This window comes from Hypanus sabinus, chromosome 30 (assembly GCF_030144855.1).
Source record: "Hypanus sabinus isolate sHypSab1 chromosome 30, sHypSab1.hap1, whole genome shotgun sequence".
Taxonomy (NCBI): Eukaryota; Metazoa; Chordata; class Chondrichthyes; order Myliobatiformes; family Dasyatidae; genus Hypanus; species Hypanus sabinus.
In genome coordinates, this window is record NC_082735.1 from 10,421,855 (window position 1) to 10,438,795 (window position 16,941).

Genomic DNA, 16,941 nt, shown 5'->3' on the forward strand with positions numbered 1-16,941 from the left:
CAGCTCTCATACCACAGCATCTAAATTGGGTTGAAGTCTGGACTCTGACTGGCCATTCCAAAACATTTATTTTCTTCTTTTTAAAGCATTCCTTTGATTAACTCTTATGTTTTGGACCGTTGTCTTGTTGCATCATTCAACTTCTATAAAGCTTCAGGTGATTCTGTCATTCTCCTGTTACTCATCTTGATATAAATGAATAAAATCTTCTCTGGTTTCCATCTGGTTACAGGTATTAATTGTAACTGACATTTTAATGACCAACTCTGCCATCTTCGTCAGGGTTGATAGCTAGTCACATCTAGTCCAGTGGTGTTTATACCTTTGTAGTCCGGCCCTCCTGATTGGCTAGCCCTCATCCAATCAGCTTTCCGCTCTCCCACCTTCTTTACTGGAATTCAATTGTTTTAATTATTTTAAATACTGTTCATTTTGGAATTTAAACAAAAATATTGCTCTGTTTATTTTTATAAAAACTGGTTTGTTTTCCTTTATTTTTACTTATCCCTTCTGGTTCATTCTTGGGCGAAGCACAAAGTAAACTGCAGATGTTGTGGTCAAAAAAACATGTACAGACAAGCTAGATGAATTCAGCAGGTCGGGCAGCATCCGTTGAAAGCAGCAGTCAACGTTTCAGGCCGAGACCCTTCATCAAGACTAAAGGAGGAGGCGGCAGAGGCCTTCTCTAGACCTGATGAAGGGTCTCGGCCTGAAACGTTGACTGCTCCTTTCAACAGATGCTGCCTGACCTGCTGAGTTCATCCGGCTTGTTTGTACGTGTTAATTCTTGGGCTGCTTGCTTATTCTGTTCGAAGTAATGGATTGCATTTGTAGGAGCTCAGTCAGCCTTGGGTTCCACCAGTACTCACTAGATAAGACAATTTCTTTTACTAAATTCCCAAATTTAGCCTGTGTTTCTTTGCTTTCCTTCGACTTGTAATGTGATTGAACTTTAACTTACTGAACTGCTATTGCATTTTTCAACAGATTTAATTCCTATAGACAGTTCCGTGAAGACTATTCCCTCACTATTTTCTTTACATTTGTTATGCCCTGCCCACAAAGAGTGCAGTGATTATGTTACTGGAGAAATCCAGTTTCCATGGATTGAGTTCATATCACATTGCATTGACAGCTGCCCCCAGAGCTATCGAGCAAGTCAGGCCCATGATGGAACGCTCACACTTCTCTGTACGATGCAACTCCAAGCACCTTCCTAATGCTTCACACTGAACTGGGCAAAGTGACCCGATTTTCTGGCATCCCCTCAAACACTGTATTCATTCATTATCTTCATCACTTCTGCACTCTACCTTTTGCAATAGCTCACCAAGATTTTGTTGACAGCACTTTTGAAGTACACAGCCTCTACACACAAGCAAAGGGTTGGTGTAAGTGCCAGCTCCTTTCTGTTCCTCTCCCAAGTTTCATGCTATCCTGACTTGGAAATACATCATTGTTCCAGTACTTTGTTACTGGCATCCTGCTTGACAGTGATGTACAGATACCTTTTATTAAGGGACTGTAGTGATAAAGATGTTCATTGCTGTCACCTTAAGATTAGTTTGAAGGTTCATAAATGCTCCATTTCTAAAGACTTGCATTCGGCAAATGTATTTTTAAAAAATGATTTATTCCCAGTGCATTTTTGTCACTGCATCTTAGTGATTCTGGCTTACCCTAGCATTTTGAACTTTTTTTTGTTTTAGTATAAAACTGAGTATTGTATCTGTTTTCATCATTCTTGCAGACAGTGTGTTCCAGATTAAAACTGTAGTTTGTGTGTATTCTCCCTGCATCTTGTTCATGTCAACTCTGTACAATCTGTGCTTGAACTGCCTGTTAATGTGAACCGCCTCTCTCTGTAATGGTCATTACTCTTCTCAATCATCTTAGTTCCAAACATCCTCAGTTTCGCCAATATCACCATGTAGCTGAAATCTCCCATTCCCTGAACCATTGTGATGAATCTTTTCTACACCTCCTTGAGAACATTCACTCCCTTCCTGAAGTTTGAACAAAATGAGATGCAAGACTGCTATTCTCATTTGGACTTTCTTCTTCACAATGAGGATAACTTTTATAAGCAGCTTCTATTGTTTTTCCTCTCACAAATGTCCCTCTGCTTTAAACTTTTTATACAAAGACCACAGAGCAACACATGCATGATTTTCTCATGTTTGTATGCAAAGACCTCTCTGCTTCTCTGCAATGTTTGTAGGTGTAATTTAGTCCATGTTGACTATGCTTGTGCTTTTTGCCAAAATGCATCTCTTTATGCTTTGCCACGGAGAGTAGCCTTTCAGCTCACCACGTCAGTGTGTTTCATCAACCGCTCTCTTATATAATCCATAGTAATCACATTGTATTGCCCCTAAATTCCCAGGTTCTCTACCATTTATCTAAACACTATGGGTAATATACAGTGCCCAATTAATCTATCACCCTTTGGGATGTGAGAGGAAAGCTGAGCACCCAGGGGGAACCTAATGACCACAGTGAAATCAGACAGCACCAGATTGTGATAAAACTTGGGTTATTGGAGTCGTTTGACAGGAGCTCCAGGAGCTATGTTGCTGTGCGGGTGAAGTCAGGTAGAAATGGTTTGGTGAGGGTTTGTGTTATTTGTTAAACGTGTGCCTAGTCTGTCAGACATAACCTCTTGCATTCCAGTGCTGTGCAACTTACTGTTTACCATACATACAAGTTTCAGAGATTTACTTGCAAATGTTTGAAAATTTGGCCTATATATGTAACTATTTCATTAATGTGTCAAAGACTGTTCTTTGTACTGACCCCTGAGGAACTACACACTGTCTTGTGTGCAACAAAAAAAAGTTTATAATTTGTCTGTTTAAGCTTATGATCCATACTGAGCTTATTTCATGTACCCCTGTTTTCATGTATTTTTGTGTCAAACTCCTCAAATCCAGTAGACAACATCCATTGTATTCTCTTATCAATGGTTTTATAATGTCAAAATTAATATCTTGATCCATCCCTTTCTTTTAGCCAGCACATTGTTTGAGTTATTGACATGTATTGCACAACCCTTCTTTTCTTTGTTCCCTCATCTTTTCCTACTCCCTAGATTCCCTAGCAAACATTGGCTTTAGCTCCCTGTGATCCTTTTTCATCACATTGAATTTATCTCTCCTCTGACTAAGCAGTTCTATATTAACTTGTTTATCTAAACCTTAAGCAACACTTTATTTTAAAGAGTTCTCCAATTGACCTACTTGGGCCAACTTCTTCCCAGAACCAATCTAATGCCTCTTTCTGCTTTTGGTTAGTTTGCATTGTGACTGTTCCTGTTTCTTTTCACCAGAAATGTCTGAAAGCAAACTTGGTTTTAACGGTGAGGCCAGTGTTAATCAGCCATCCAATTGTAGTGACTCCAAGCTGAGATGTGAGAGAATTTTACCAATCAAAAGCTACTCCTTGGCCTGCAGAGAGAAGGAAAAAATATCACACAAGAGATTGGGTTGAAGTCAAGAGATTCTCTTTTTCTGACGCACTTTGCAATATTGGCTTGCACTGATAGTCAGGTGTACTGATGCAGCTCTTAGTGTTTCCTATAATTTGTACTTAAGATTTTTTTGGTGTATTGTGGGCTCCTGTACAGACATGGTCTAAGTACATGGTCAGAGTAGATGGGGACAAATCCTGCAGTCCATGAAGAAGGTTTGGTCTTCTTCCTCTCCCTCCCTTTCTTCATGGCAGATTAGAAAATTTAGCTGCCAGAGCCAGCGCTTTATTGAACAACGGAGTGGGTTGATAGGTTTGTGCCGCTGAGTCTTCTCTGTTCTTCCCACACAATTACAATGGCGATGATGCACCATGATTCTCCTTGTGACAATCTACTCATGGTGCTATCAATGTCTATAAGACTATAACCCAGTTAGCAAATAGCCATTCTCAAAGCTGGGGAGAAAAAATTTGGTGAGTGGGCGGTATTGGCGTATAGATAACATTTGTACTGAGAGAAGTTTGGAATTTTTGATAATACACCTTTAAGATTCACAGCTTGCACTATGAGACTGGTTTCGATAGAGATCTTGCTCCTTTATGGGAGTGAAGTTGATGGGCTTTCATTGCAGGGAAGAAAGTGAGAGTATTGGGCAACAGCTTTTCACCTAGTGCCTCTTGGGCTTCTTCCACGGTCTCTGGGATTTCACTGAAACTTAATAGGTGTGAAATTTCAATGTACTTGTTTGAAATGTGAAACACCCAGCATTGCAACTTTAGATTATATCCTTCTAAACTTAGTCTTGTGTCTGGAGAGAGCTCTAATAAACGATGTTACACGTGGCTGAAGAGCTTGTGGAGCTGGAATGTTGCTCAGTGCTGACAGCTTCTGAACAGATAACAAATTGAGTATTGCACACAATGTGTGTTCATTTAATTGCAAATTTTATTTGGATATGTACAGGTCTCAATTAAGTGTGGGGATAGTATTCTGTAAAATAATTGTACATAACAGTTGCTTTAATGTTTTGGAGCTTATTGTGCAAATGTCATTCCCTTATTTCTTAGCGAGCTAAAGTGAAGCTTTACTTTTTGAGGTAGTGCTATCCTTATATAGGAAAATATGGTATCCAGTTGTTGTCTGACAACACCTAGGTGGCCATGGATAAATGATCAGTTGATTTTACTGCATGTTTTCATCATACTGTGAGGGCTGCAGTCGTGTACCGGTTGGTGCACTCCTTTACAGCATCCATCTGTAAGATTAGGGTTCAATTTCTGCTATTGTAAGGAGTTAGTACGTTTTCCCCATGACTGCATGGGTTTAGTGAGTTGTAGGCACGTTATGTTGGCACTACAAGCATGGCAACACTTGCACTATTCTTGTTGATTTGAATTGATGCAAAGGACACATTTCACTAAGATTCAATGTACGTGATGTTTATTCATTATTTATTTTATATTTCTGCATTTAAAATCCCTTCTCCACAGCCTACTTCCATTTTTAGTAGATTACAGCCTGTCATTACGTTATAATAAGATCAATGAAAACAGTAGATAGTTAGTAGAGGGGAGTGGTCTGTACAGCTTGGTGATCAGACCTGCTTCCTGATTGCACTTCAACCTATTAACCATGAGCACTGTACCAAACAAAACATAGATCTGTATGTAGATCCTTTCATGACCTTTGCACATTCAAAAGTGTATTCCTGAAGTTTATTACATTATTATAATAAAGCAAATGCAACAGCCATTTTGCCCACAGTAGGTCCAGAACAGAGCAGTGAAAGTGGTCAGAAACCATCTTGGGATACTGTTTCAGGGTAAATATTCTTTAGAATTTTCTATGATAACCTGTTCTTAATTAACTTCATACAGTAGGCAAGGCTATGGTTTTACATTAATGGAAACTCATCTGGAAGTATAGAAATTCCTCATTACCATATGGAAATGCCAGCTCAAAGAATTTACAACTTCCTGATTGAAATGAATGTTGCTGACTGAGTTAATCTTACAGACTGTGACTGTCTGCTTCAGAACAGCCTTCTTTTGGTGATTTACCATTTGTTAATTCTACCCTTTTACACACTGATTAAGCTTGTGTTCTTCCAGCAGGTTGCTGTGCTGTATCGGGTTAGTGGTCCAATCTGTGGCAACTGCATGATAACAGGTATGTGGCTGTCAAGCTCAATCACATGGAAAAGTAAAAGCAACAGCAAATGTACAAATGCTGAATTGCCCAACAGTCCATTCAAGATCTCATGGCAGTGAAGGGGGCAGTCCTTAATAATATAATAATGCAAATCCTCCCATTATTAGAAAATCCAAGTAATGTTGTAGATATATCCAACAGAAGTTGTTTGCTTAGATTATAGTATTTGTTGAAAGACTTTGTGCTGTGTTTTGAAGTTGATCTTTTTAAACGTTCATGTAGGCCACACCCTCTCTTTACTTTTCAATATCTTGATTAAATAGGAATAGATGTGATTGATGAGAATTCCATCACTTTTCTCATGTATCTTATTCTATACCTTGATATTGCTGTTTCTGATGTGCTTGTTATACGTTGTTAACAATAAGTCATATGATTTAGTTGGGTGGATGATTCATTTAAGTAGTTTTACTCTTACTTTGAATTGGGGGCCAGTGAACATAAAATAGAATTGACAGCTCAGCATAACCTGGAGAGTGGTGAGTTGGGCTTGGAGCTTGAAAGAAATATTAATTTCTAACTTCCAGATAACTTTAAAACCACAGCCTCGCCTACTTGTTCTGGCGTGTGTGTGTGTGTGTGTGTGTAGTTAAAATTAAAATCTTGATTTTAATGTTATATTGGAGCTATATCTACCCATGGCCATTTTGAGCTCCCAATTGCATGCCATTTCATACACCAGTCTGTTTGTGCTTGGCTATGGTGAACCCAACAAGTGAATTAGAAAAACACTTCATAATCTACAACCCTATGGTATAATATTGCATTTTCCATTTGCAATTAACCTGCACCTCCTGTGTTCCTTTCTGTCCTCTGATTGACCAAAGTTCTTTCACTTACCTCCAACTCCTTCCATCTGTCCATCATCTGTGCGCTCAACCTTTCCCGACCGATTCTATCTTTTCATCTAATTCCGCGTTTATACTGCTGTCTCACTCAGTCGTGATGCAGCCTCTAAATCGAAATGTCAAGTATCCCTCTGCCACCACAATTCTAACTGTATCTTAAGCATTTTTTTTGCTCCAGATGACAACATCTGCCATTTCATATTCTGCCTGGGTAGCCTTCAACTTGCTGGCATGAACATCAATTTCTCTAACTTCTGATTTTTTTCACCTCCCTCTTCCATCCCACACTCTGCCCCCCATCACCTCTCCTGTTTTCCTCACCTGCCTATCACCTCCCCGTGATGTGCCTCCTCCTTTACTCTCTCCCATGGTCCACTCTCCTCTCCTATCAAATACCTTCTTTTTCAGCCCTTTACCTTTTCTGCTTATCACTTCCCTGCTTCTTGCGTCCTCTCTCACCCAACTGGCTTCACCTCACACTTACTAGCTTATACTTCTTCCCCTCCCCCCAACTTATTGTGGATTCTTCCCCTTTCCTTTCCAGTCCTGATGAAGGGTCTCTGCCTGAAATATCAACTGTTTATTCACTTCCAAGTCCCTTTGCACCTCTGATTTTTAAATTTCCTCACTGTTTATAAAAATAGTCTGTCTTTATTCTTTCTACCAAGATGAATGATCTACAGTATATTCCATCTGCCACTTCTTTGCCCATTCTCCCAATCTGTCTAATTCCTCCTGCAGGCTTCCTGCTTTCTCAACACTACTGGTCCCTCCACCTACTTTAGTATTGCATACAAACTTGGCCACAAGCCATCAATACTATTATCCAAGTCATTGATGTACAATTTGAAAAGGACCAGTTCTAATACTGACCCACAGCAGAAAACCATTAGTCATCGGCAGCCAACCAGAAAAGGTCCCCTTTTTTCTCACTCTTTGCCTTCTTTCAGTCTGCCAATATTCTATCCATGCTAGTATCTTTCCTGCAATACCGTGGGCTTTTGATATCCAGCCTCGTGTGTCTCTTTCTCAAAAGGCTTCTGAAAATCCAAAAAAAGAACATCTGGTTCTCCTTTGTCTATCCTGCCTGTTATTTCCTCATAGAATTCCAACTGATTTGTTAGGCAAGATTTCAATTTAGGGGGAATCATGCTGACTTTGGTCTAATTTATCATGTGCCTTCAAGTACCCTGAAATCTCTTCCTTAACGATAGACTCCAACATCTTCCCAATGCTAAAGTCAGGCCAACTGGCCTAAGATTTCCTCTGATATGAAGTGAAAACTGATCTAGAGGTGGATTGAACTGTGCAATCATGACAAGTGGGTTATAGCTGTGCTTTGTCTGCAGTGGAGCTGAGGATGTCGCATACCTTGGCTGAGTTAACCATTTCCATCAGGACTCTGGAAGTCCATTCCAGTCTACAGTCCCCACTACCAAATCGTCCAGCAGCATCAATGATGCTGTTGAACTCACTGGGCAGAAAGAATTGCTGGTATGTCGCCAGCAGTGGTTGGGAGCTGCACGAGGACAGCCAGCTGCTCGCTCCACACATGTTACTTAACCAGAGTGGAGTGGTTTAGTGCAATCTGCCACAAGGAAGACCCCACTGTTAAAGTTGAATCTGAATAAAACTCAGGAGCCCAGCTTCTTATGGTTACCACAGTTCATTGTGCACCCTCCTGCAGGAATTTGAGACCCATTTGTCAGAGGGAAGGCACATAAGTACTGCCACCATCTGACAAGTGGGCCTGTTCCCTCAGGTTACAGCCATATATTTATACATAGTAAGCCCCATGCATTACTGTTGCAAGATGTTATTTGAACTGTCACCAAGTCTGTTGGAGCAAAACTTAGTTACAGATAGATCAAGGCTTAATTACAGATGGATGTGCTGTCCAGTCCTCATCAGTTATTCCTTTTGCTAGGCCCTGACTTAATTACAGATGGATGTTCATTCCGATCCTTATCGGTGAGCCCTTCTCCCCCTACTCAAACAAGGGTACATTGTATAATGTTATCAAACTCTCAGTGTCTCTCTGCAAGCTGAGAACTGGTAATGAGCCTGTCTTAGTTGGCTGCTGAAGGCAGAGTTTACTTCAGTTCAGAAATTCCTATTCAGTCCCAATTATCCTTTTAGCCAGAGGTTACATTTTTTTTAATATCCCCAATTCCTCATCACAACCTCTCTTGACTTGGGAAATTGAGAAGTTGCCTTCCGATAACAGATTCCCCAGTCTGGAAATGCAACAAACATTGTCCCCAACCACTCAGAGTTGATATCAGGGGCCAAAGGACCTGTTCCAGTGCTGTGTTGCTTGATATTTTATCAGCCATGTATTTGAAAGTGTCAGTGGATGCACATTTTAGTGATAGTAACCATAACTATATAAATTTCCTGGTAGTTACAGATTGTTTTGTTATAAATAGGGAATAGAGAAAGAAAATTACATTAGGGAAATGGGGATAAAAGGCTAGCATATATTCTTTCTGGGATACACATGATCTTCCTGGCAAGGGTGTTCCTGAAGTTCTGAGATATAATGAAAGCCAGCTCATTAACCTGCCAAGAATTGGTTATGGATCTCGGTTCCACTGTACCTCAGTTCATGTGCAAGTTCCCGATGATCAGTTTTGCAGGGTGGTCTGTTGCTCTGTGGGACTGAAGATCATGTATCAAAGTTTTCTCTGTCACTGTTTCCCCTACTCTTTTAAAGCATCTGTTGAAAGCTTCAGTCAAGGTTCTTCCAGAATGCATCTCCTCTCTGGCACTCAAGGCTGGGATCCCACTGCCTTCCATTCTGATGGTCAGCACCACAGCTGGTACCGCAGTCCTTGCCAGAACTCTACTCCCCTCACATGTGCCATTTCAATTCCTCTGCCATTCCCACATCGACCTGCCCCTCTCTTTCCTCCATCCTCCCATCCTCTGCCTGGTGAAGGCCCAAAGCAAACTCGAGGAACAGCATCTATTCTTAAGACGCAGGAGACTGTAGATGCTAGAATCTGGATCCAGTTTAAATGAAGGCTGTCAACCCATAACATCATATGTTCAACTCCACAACTAGCACAACGTGGTTTTGTTTAAAAAGAGGGAAAGAAATCCACATTAGGGAAATGGGAATAAAAGGCTAACATTTCTTTCTTGATGCTGATGAAATGAAACTGCATGCTTCTGAAATTGTAGGAAAGGAACAAATGTGCTGACTGTAGCGACACTTGTCAATGATCATTGTTTTACACTGTTAAGCTTTGTCTCCCTGTGCTCCATGTGATTACACAAGTGCCAGAAAAGCCAGCTGCGTGAGCCTTGCCCCACATGTAACTGCAGACCCTGACAGGAGTGTCCACTCCTAGTACCTTTGTTGCTACTCTATGAGTGCCCACAGTGTCAGGATTGCCAGGCATACAAACCCTGTGTCATCTGCTTGCCCCAGCTGCCAGGTTTGCTCTGAGGGCAAGCCATGCCAGTCCTGCAATTGTAAGCGCCTTAGCCAGTGGCTGTTGTGCAGACCCTAGACACTAGAATACTACTACAGCACAGTACAGGCCCTTCAGCCCTCAATGTTGTGCTGACCCATATATTCCTTAAAAAAAAGTATTGAACCCACACTACCCTGTAACCCTTTATTTTCTTTCATCCATGAGCCTGTCCAAGATGCTCTTAAATACCCCTAATGTTTTAGCCTCCACCACCATCCCTGGCAAGTCATTCCGTGCACCCACAACCTTCTGTGTAAAAAAAATAACTTACCCCTATTGTCTCCCCTAAACTTCCCTCCCTTAACTTTGTACATATTCCCTCTGGTGTTTGCTTTATTTGTTTTATGGCGGACTGTCCAATGTAGTGTTTTAACAGCAGCAGGTCCCAGTCTTTCATTTGTATTCTGTGCTAAAATACATAAAATCTAAATCTCTTTGTCCGTTTTTCTTGTAGACTGCATCATTAAATTTAACCAAGATAGCATCATAAAATGTAACCGAGATAGCAGGGATACAAATACTTGGCTATTGGATCCAATTTCTTGCTCTCTTTAGAATGTTGAACTACCGAATCAAAGGAGACTTAACTAGTGTTTTCAAGATCACACACTTTTGTTGAAGGAGAATTTAAATGTATGAGCAAGTTAAAACATGCAGATTAGGGTGGTGCAATTTTTTTTTGGATGGTGAGGGAGTTCTGATTAGGCCCTTGTACTGAGTGGGTTTAGTGGAACGTGCAAAGGGATGATGGTTCAAGTACAGTTGGATTGAGAGTGGGACGAATCAAATTGTTAAATTATCAGAGGTCGTTGGGCAAACACCGGAGCAGGTATATCCTCTCCCTCTGAGCTACATTGGAATCCTCTTGTCTTTGCTTTCTACATGAGCAGTTATCATAATCTATAGAATTTCTGTATCGATTAGGATGGTACAACCAAACCCTTATTTTTAATTTCTTCTTTCAGCACTTCAGAGACTCCATTCCCTCACATCTTTGTGAATGGTGTAAGAGATAATAACTGTTATGTTTTACCTGCCCTTTTATCCTTTCTGGAGTCTCAAATATCTTTACTTTCAGGTTAGATTGGTAAATCAATTAATTTTTGTTCCATGAACCAGGGTACAGTGGGAAAACTTGTTTTGCATATTATTTATACAGGTTAATTCATTACAGCAGTGCACTATGTTAGTGCAAGATAACGCAATATTTTTGTTTTATACAATAAAACTAATTTTGAGCATTTTAAATCATAAACACAATAGCTGGTAATAATTTTGAACTCCTGACCTTTTTTTTTAAACCCACTTCACACATTTTTTTAACCTTAAACTTGCCCTTCCTTTTATTTAATGCTTTCCACCTGTCGCAGCTCTAGGAATACATGTATAAAGTTGAAGCAGGGGTATGCGGTTTGGCTCTTTAGCTTTGTTCCTTAATGATTATCCACTTAAGTATGCTCCATCAGTCATAAGTTTATTAATGAGTTGGTTTCCACAGTCTATAGGTTCATCACCACCTGAGTGAAGATAGAGGAAAGCAAACATTTAGTTTCTAGCTCTGTTAGTCTTGTAGGTTTTTTTTGAAATGAGCTCATTGTTTTATTCTTTAGTGAATATAACATGCTGCCTTACTGATGCAACATCAATAACTCTCGGAGACGGGAGACAAAAGATAGGCTTTTATTAGCTGCAAACGTGACCACGACATCTTGGAGACTGAGGGAGGAGCAGTGCCTCCAATCGCCTTTATGCAGGGGTCTGTGGGAGGAGCCACAGGAGCAGTCAGCAGAGGGGCATGTCCGGACAGGTATACACATAGTTTACCACACTTACATAACCAGAGACGTGTTAATGCTGACCTTCGGTGCTGTCTGTGCATGTGACCTCATGCTTCCAAAGGCACGCAGGTTGATTGGTTAGTTGGTCGTTACAAATTGCCCCTTGTTTGTGGTAGAATCTGGTAAGTACGTGTGGAGAATAAAATATAGTGTTAGCGTAGGGTTAGTGTAACTGCGTTTGATTGTTGGTGTCTCCATGGGCCAACAGGCCAGTTTCCGTGCTGTATCTTCTATAAACCCAATTTACCCATTTCCTGCCTTGTATGTCAGTCTTGCCATTTCAGAATCGAGATCTTTTAGCCCTTGCCCAGTTTCTTCTTTCTCTGATTCTGTATGCGTTTAATACTCGAATATCAGTAACTTTTTTTCCTCTGTACTAATGAAAGGCCATTAATCTGAAATATTAACCGTGTTTGTCTTTCCAGAGATGTTGCAAATATTTTCTGGTATTACTACATTGGATAAACAGTGTTGCAGTACAAGCAAGCATTATGTACCCATCTCAAGTAGCCATGGATCAAGTTACAAGTTGATCTGCTGTAATCCATAGTTTTAATGCAAAATTCTCATGTGTGCTATTAATGACTTTTTAAAAAAAACAGGTACAGGTTTATTCTGTATTCTAGCCCTTGTAGTATTTAATGGGGCACTTTGGAGGAGGTTTTGCTATGTACTTAATGTGTTCTGTACTTACCATGTGAAGGGTAATGCTTAAACAATTCAGTTTAAGATTTCAGAGAGGACTTTTGGTGCTGAATTCCTCTGATATCTGAGTTTTCCTCCTCTAAATCTGCAACAGGTTTGTGAGATTTAAGTGCTCTAAAGACCTGCTATAGCCAGCAGAAGACAAACATGAAGTGAGTTCATATCAACTGGAACAGTTTAGACCATAAGACATTAGAGGTGAATTAGGCCAATCGGCCCATCAAGCCTGTTCAACCATTCGATCATGGCTGCTTTATTTTCCTTCTCAATCTCATTCTCCTGACTCTTCCCTTCCCCCCCCCCGATAACTTTTGATGACCTTACTAATAAAGAACTGTCAATCTCTGCTTTAAATGTAGCAAATGATTTGGCCTTCACAGCTGTCTGTGGCAATGAATTATACAGATTCACGACCTTTTAGCTAAAGAACTTCTTCCTCACCTCTGTTCTAAAGGGACATAGTTCTGTTTTGAGGCTGTGCCCTCTGGTCCTAGACTCTCTCATTATTAGAAATATATTCTCCATCCTCTGCACTGCTTATTCTTTATGGAATAATTCTTTCAGGGTAAAAACTTTGACTGCAAGTCCTGGACAATGGCCAGTACAGAATATTCTGCAGACCCTTGGGTGGTGGGGAGGGTTTCCTGAGCCAGTTGGCAGAATGCCTCATCACCACAATGACCACAAGCACCACGGTGTTGCTTAGCTTGCCCTTCATGTTGGATCCTTCTTGCACAGTTGATGTCTGATTTGTAGTGGACACTGCTCTTGAGGATGAGATGGTCACCCACCTCTCTGTTAAGATGATCTTGTAAAAGAATACACAGATTCTTGACAAGGTTCGTTGAAAGCAGCTGTATCTGATTTATGGACTGTTCCTAGAAACATTTATGGAGCCAAACATTGGGCTGCTGGAAGATTCTCAACTCCATGACGCACTTCAGTGTGCCCAGTTTTTGTTATTCTAGTCCAACGTGATGTCTATAAAGGATGCTGCTGCCTGCACACTCCATGCTGCAAGATTTGTACTAAAGCTAATTGTAGTCAATGCAAAGGCTGTGTGGGGGAAAGGCTGTTCTCTTGTGTCTAAATGAATGAAAGTTTGAGATTCGCAGCTTCAAAGCTGGCACAAAGCTCATTGTTTCTAACAGCATAACCCCTGCTGTCCTGCATGTTCCTGAATATAGGTTACCTATAGCAGGCATACTTGAATGGTGAAAAACCACTAATGCTGTCAATGCAAACTCCACTAGTAGAATAAGCAAAGGAATGAAGTTGTCCCTCAACATACCCAATACTGAGAATCAAATTATACCCACAGCCTGTTTATGAAAACTGACCACCAATGGACAATAATTCAAGGGTGTTCTTCTGTACTTCTATAACATTCCCACTGACCTGAGAGAATCTCTGGCCAGTGTCTGCTCAAAATGATGTAGTAACATTGGGGATTGCATGAAAATCTTGCCCTTTTAGGCTCAGTGTAAACGGCAATAGTAGATGCCCACCTCTCAAGCTCTCCACACCCACTACCCCCTTCATTCCCATTCACACATCAGCTATGGCAGAGTCTGGGGTTGAATTTTGGCTTCAGTCATCTCAAAATCTATACGGGATGGGGAAAAAAGTTGACCTTGACCCTTGATTCATTGAGAATCCCATGTTTAGCTTCCTCATTTTCAGATTCGACTTGGAATTGGTTTATTATTGTCAGATATACTGAGATGCAGTGAAAAATTTGTCTTGCATACTGTTCATCCAAATCAGATCATTATACAACACGTTCAAGTAGACCAAGGTAAAACAGTAAAGCTGCGTAATGAAGTATTAACGGCTGCAGAAAAACGTGCAGTGTAGGTAAACAATATGCAGGCTCTTAATGAGGTAGATGGTGAGGTCAAAATTCTATCTTATGGCAATAGAGAACTATTTAATAGTCTTTTAGCCAAAATAGAAACTGTCCTGTGGTATGTGCTTTCAAGCTTTTGTATCATCTGCCTGATGGAAGAGGGGAGGAAAGAGAATATCTGGTGGGTGGTGTATTTGATTATATTGGTTGCTTTACTGAGGCATTGAGAAGTTTAGACAGAGTCCTTAGAGGGAAAGCTGTTTCTGTGATGTGTGAAGCTGTGTCTGCAATTTTGCAGTCATGGTATGGCAGTTGCTCTGCACAAGCCATTACACATCTGTGGATGCTTTCTGTGGTACATCAGTAAAAATTAGTGGGCATCAAAGAGGCCAAATTTGTTCAGCTTGCTGGGGAAGGAGAGGCATTGGTGAAGTTTCTTGGCCATGGCATCTATGTGGTTGGACCAGGACAAGCTCTTGGTGATGTTCACTCCTCGGAACTTTGTTCTCCACATGATCATTCAGTGATCTAGACTGGCAGGAATTAGGAATGGATATGTTAGGTATAAGCCACAGATTGTTGCTGATGCCCACAGATTATGACGTGACTGATCCATTAATATACCTGCTGAGCACAATGAATGTCTGCAATCTAAAGGAAAGACACAATTACTCCAATAATTGGTTATGCATGAAAATTGTATTCACAACAGATAAATGGAAGTTTTTGTTTCTGTCAGCAACTGCAGACCAGTCTGCCAACTGTACCCTTCAGGAGAGCTAACAGTATCAACAAACCATTCTTCTTTTGAAGTCCTAAGCTCAATATTTTGTTTTCCTTTGGGTGTGGTGTTCAATAAATAGGAATGAATATCAATGTGACTGATCTTGGTTCCAAGAAATCTTGCTGCTTAAAATTTTTGAAAAAATCTGTACATTTCGAGGTGACAGGAAGCTAAAAGAACAGTGTCTTTCCCTATAAACCAAAGCATGGGTCTCCCTTCCAAAGACATGCCAGTTGAATTGTATTTCCATTTTTCTTGACCTGATGCTTGAGCAGTTAATTTAGACTGAGCTGAACTGCATGAAACTGGGACATATTATAGAAACGTAGAAAACCTACAGCACAATACAGGTCCTTTGGCCCACAAAGCTGTGCCGAACATGTCCTTGCCTTAGAAATTACCTAGGGTTACCCATAGCCCTCTATTTTTCCATGCTCCATGTACCTGTCCAGGAGTCTCTTTAAAAAAAACCCTATCACATCTACCTCCACCACCATCACCAGCAGCTTATTCCACATACCACTCTCTGAGTAAAAAAAAAACTTACCCCTGACATCTCCTCTGTACTGACTTCCAAGCACCTTAAAACTGTGCCCTCTCATGCTAGCCATTTCAGCCCTGGGGAAAAAACCTCTGACTATCCACACAATCAATGCCTCTCATCATCTTATACACCCCTATCAAGTTACCTCTCATCCTCTGTCACTCCAAGAAGAAAAAGTAAGTTCACTCAATCTATTCTAATAAGGTATCTCTCTTCCCCCCCCCCCCCAAAAAAAATCCAGGCAACATCCTTGTAAATCTCCTCTGCGCCCTTTCTATGGTTTCCACATCCTTCCTGTGGTGAAGCGACAAGAACTGAGCACAGTACTCCATGTGGGGTCTGACCAGGGTCCTATATAGCCACAACATTACCTCTTGGCTCCTAAACTCAATCCCATGATTGATGAAGGCCAGTGCACCATATGCCTTCTTAACCACGCAGTCAACCTGTGCAGCAGCTTTGAGTGTCCTATGGACTTGGATCCCAAGATCCCTCTGATCCTCCACACTGCCAAGAGTCTTATCATTAATACTATATTCTGTCATCATACTTCACCTACCAAAATTAACCACTTCACACTTATCTGGGTTGAACTCCATTTGCCACTTCTCAGCCGAATTTGGCATTCTATCAATGTCCAGCTGTAACCTCTGAAGCCCTCCACATGATCCACAACACCCCCAACCTTTGTGTCATCAGCAAACTTACTAACACATCCCTCCACTTCCTCATCCAGGTCATTTATAAAAATCACGAAGATCACGGGTCCCAGAACAGATCCCTGAGGCACACCACTGGTCATCGACCTCCATGCAGAATATAACCAGTCTACAACCGCTTTTTGCCTTCTGTGGGCAAGTCAGTTCTGGATCCACAAAGCAATACCCCCTTGTATCCCATGCCTCCTTACTTTCTTAATAAGTATTACATGGGATACCTTCTCAGATGCCTTGCTGAAATCCATATAAACTACATCTGCTGTTCTATCTTCATCAATGTGTTCAGTCACATTCTTAAAAGAACCGATCAGGCTAGTAAGGCACGACCTGCCTTTGACAAAGCCATTCTGATTATTCTTAGACATATTATACCTCCAAGTGTTCATAAATCCTGCCTCTCAGGATTGTCTCCTATCAACTTACCAACTACTGAAGAAAGACTCACTGGTCTATAATTTTCCTGAGCTATCTCTACTCCCCTTCTTGAATCCG

At 40.9% G+C, this 16,941-nt stretch overlaps 1 protein-coding gene across 4 annotated transcripts in view; it reads left to right on the forward strand.

Moving 5' to 3' along the window:
* Nucleotides 1-16,941, forward strand: part of LOC132383406 (thyroid hormone receptor-associated protein 3-like) — a 120,919-nt gene that overhangs the window by 5,751 nt on the left and 98,227 nt on the right. For 3 of the 4 annotated variants that reach the window (XM_059954317.1, XM_059954313.1, XM_059954315.1), the window contains exon 2: nt 5,581-5,638. The gene's annotated coding sequence lies outside the window, so the exon portion shown is untranslated. The remainder of the gene's footprint in view (nt 1-5,580; nt 5,639-16,941) is intronic. The other variant, XM_059954314.1, reaches the window with a different exon arrangement.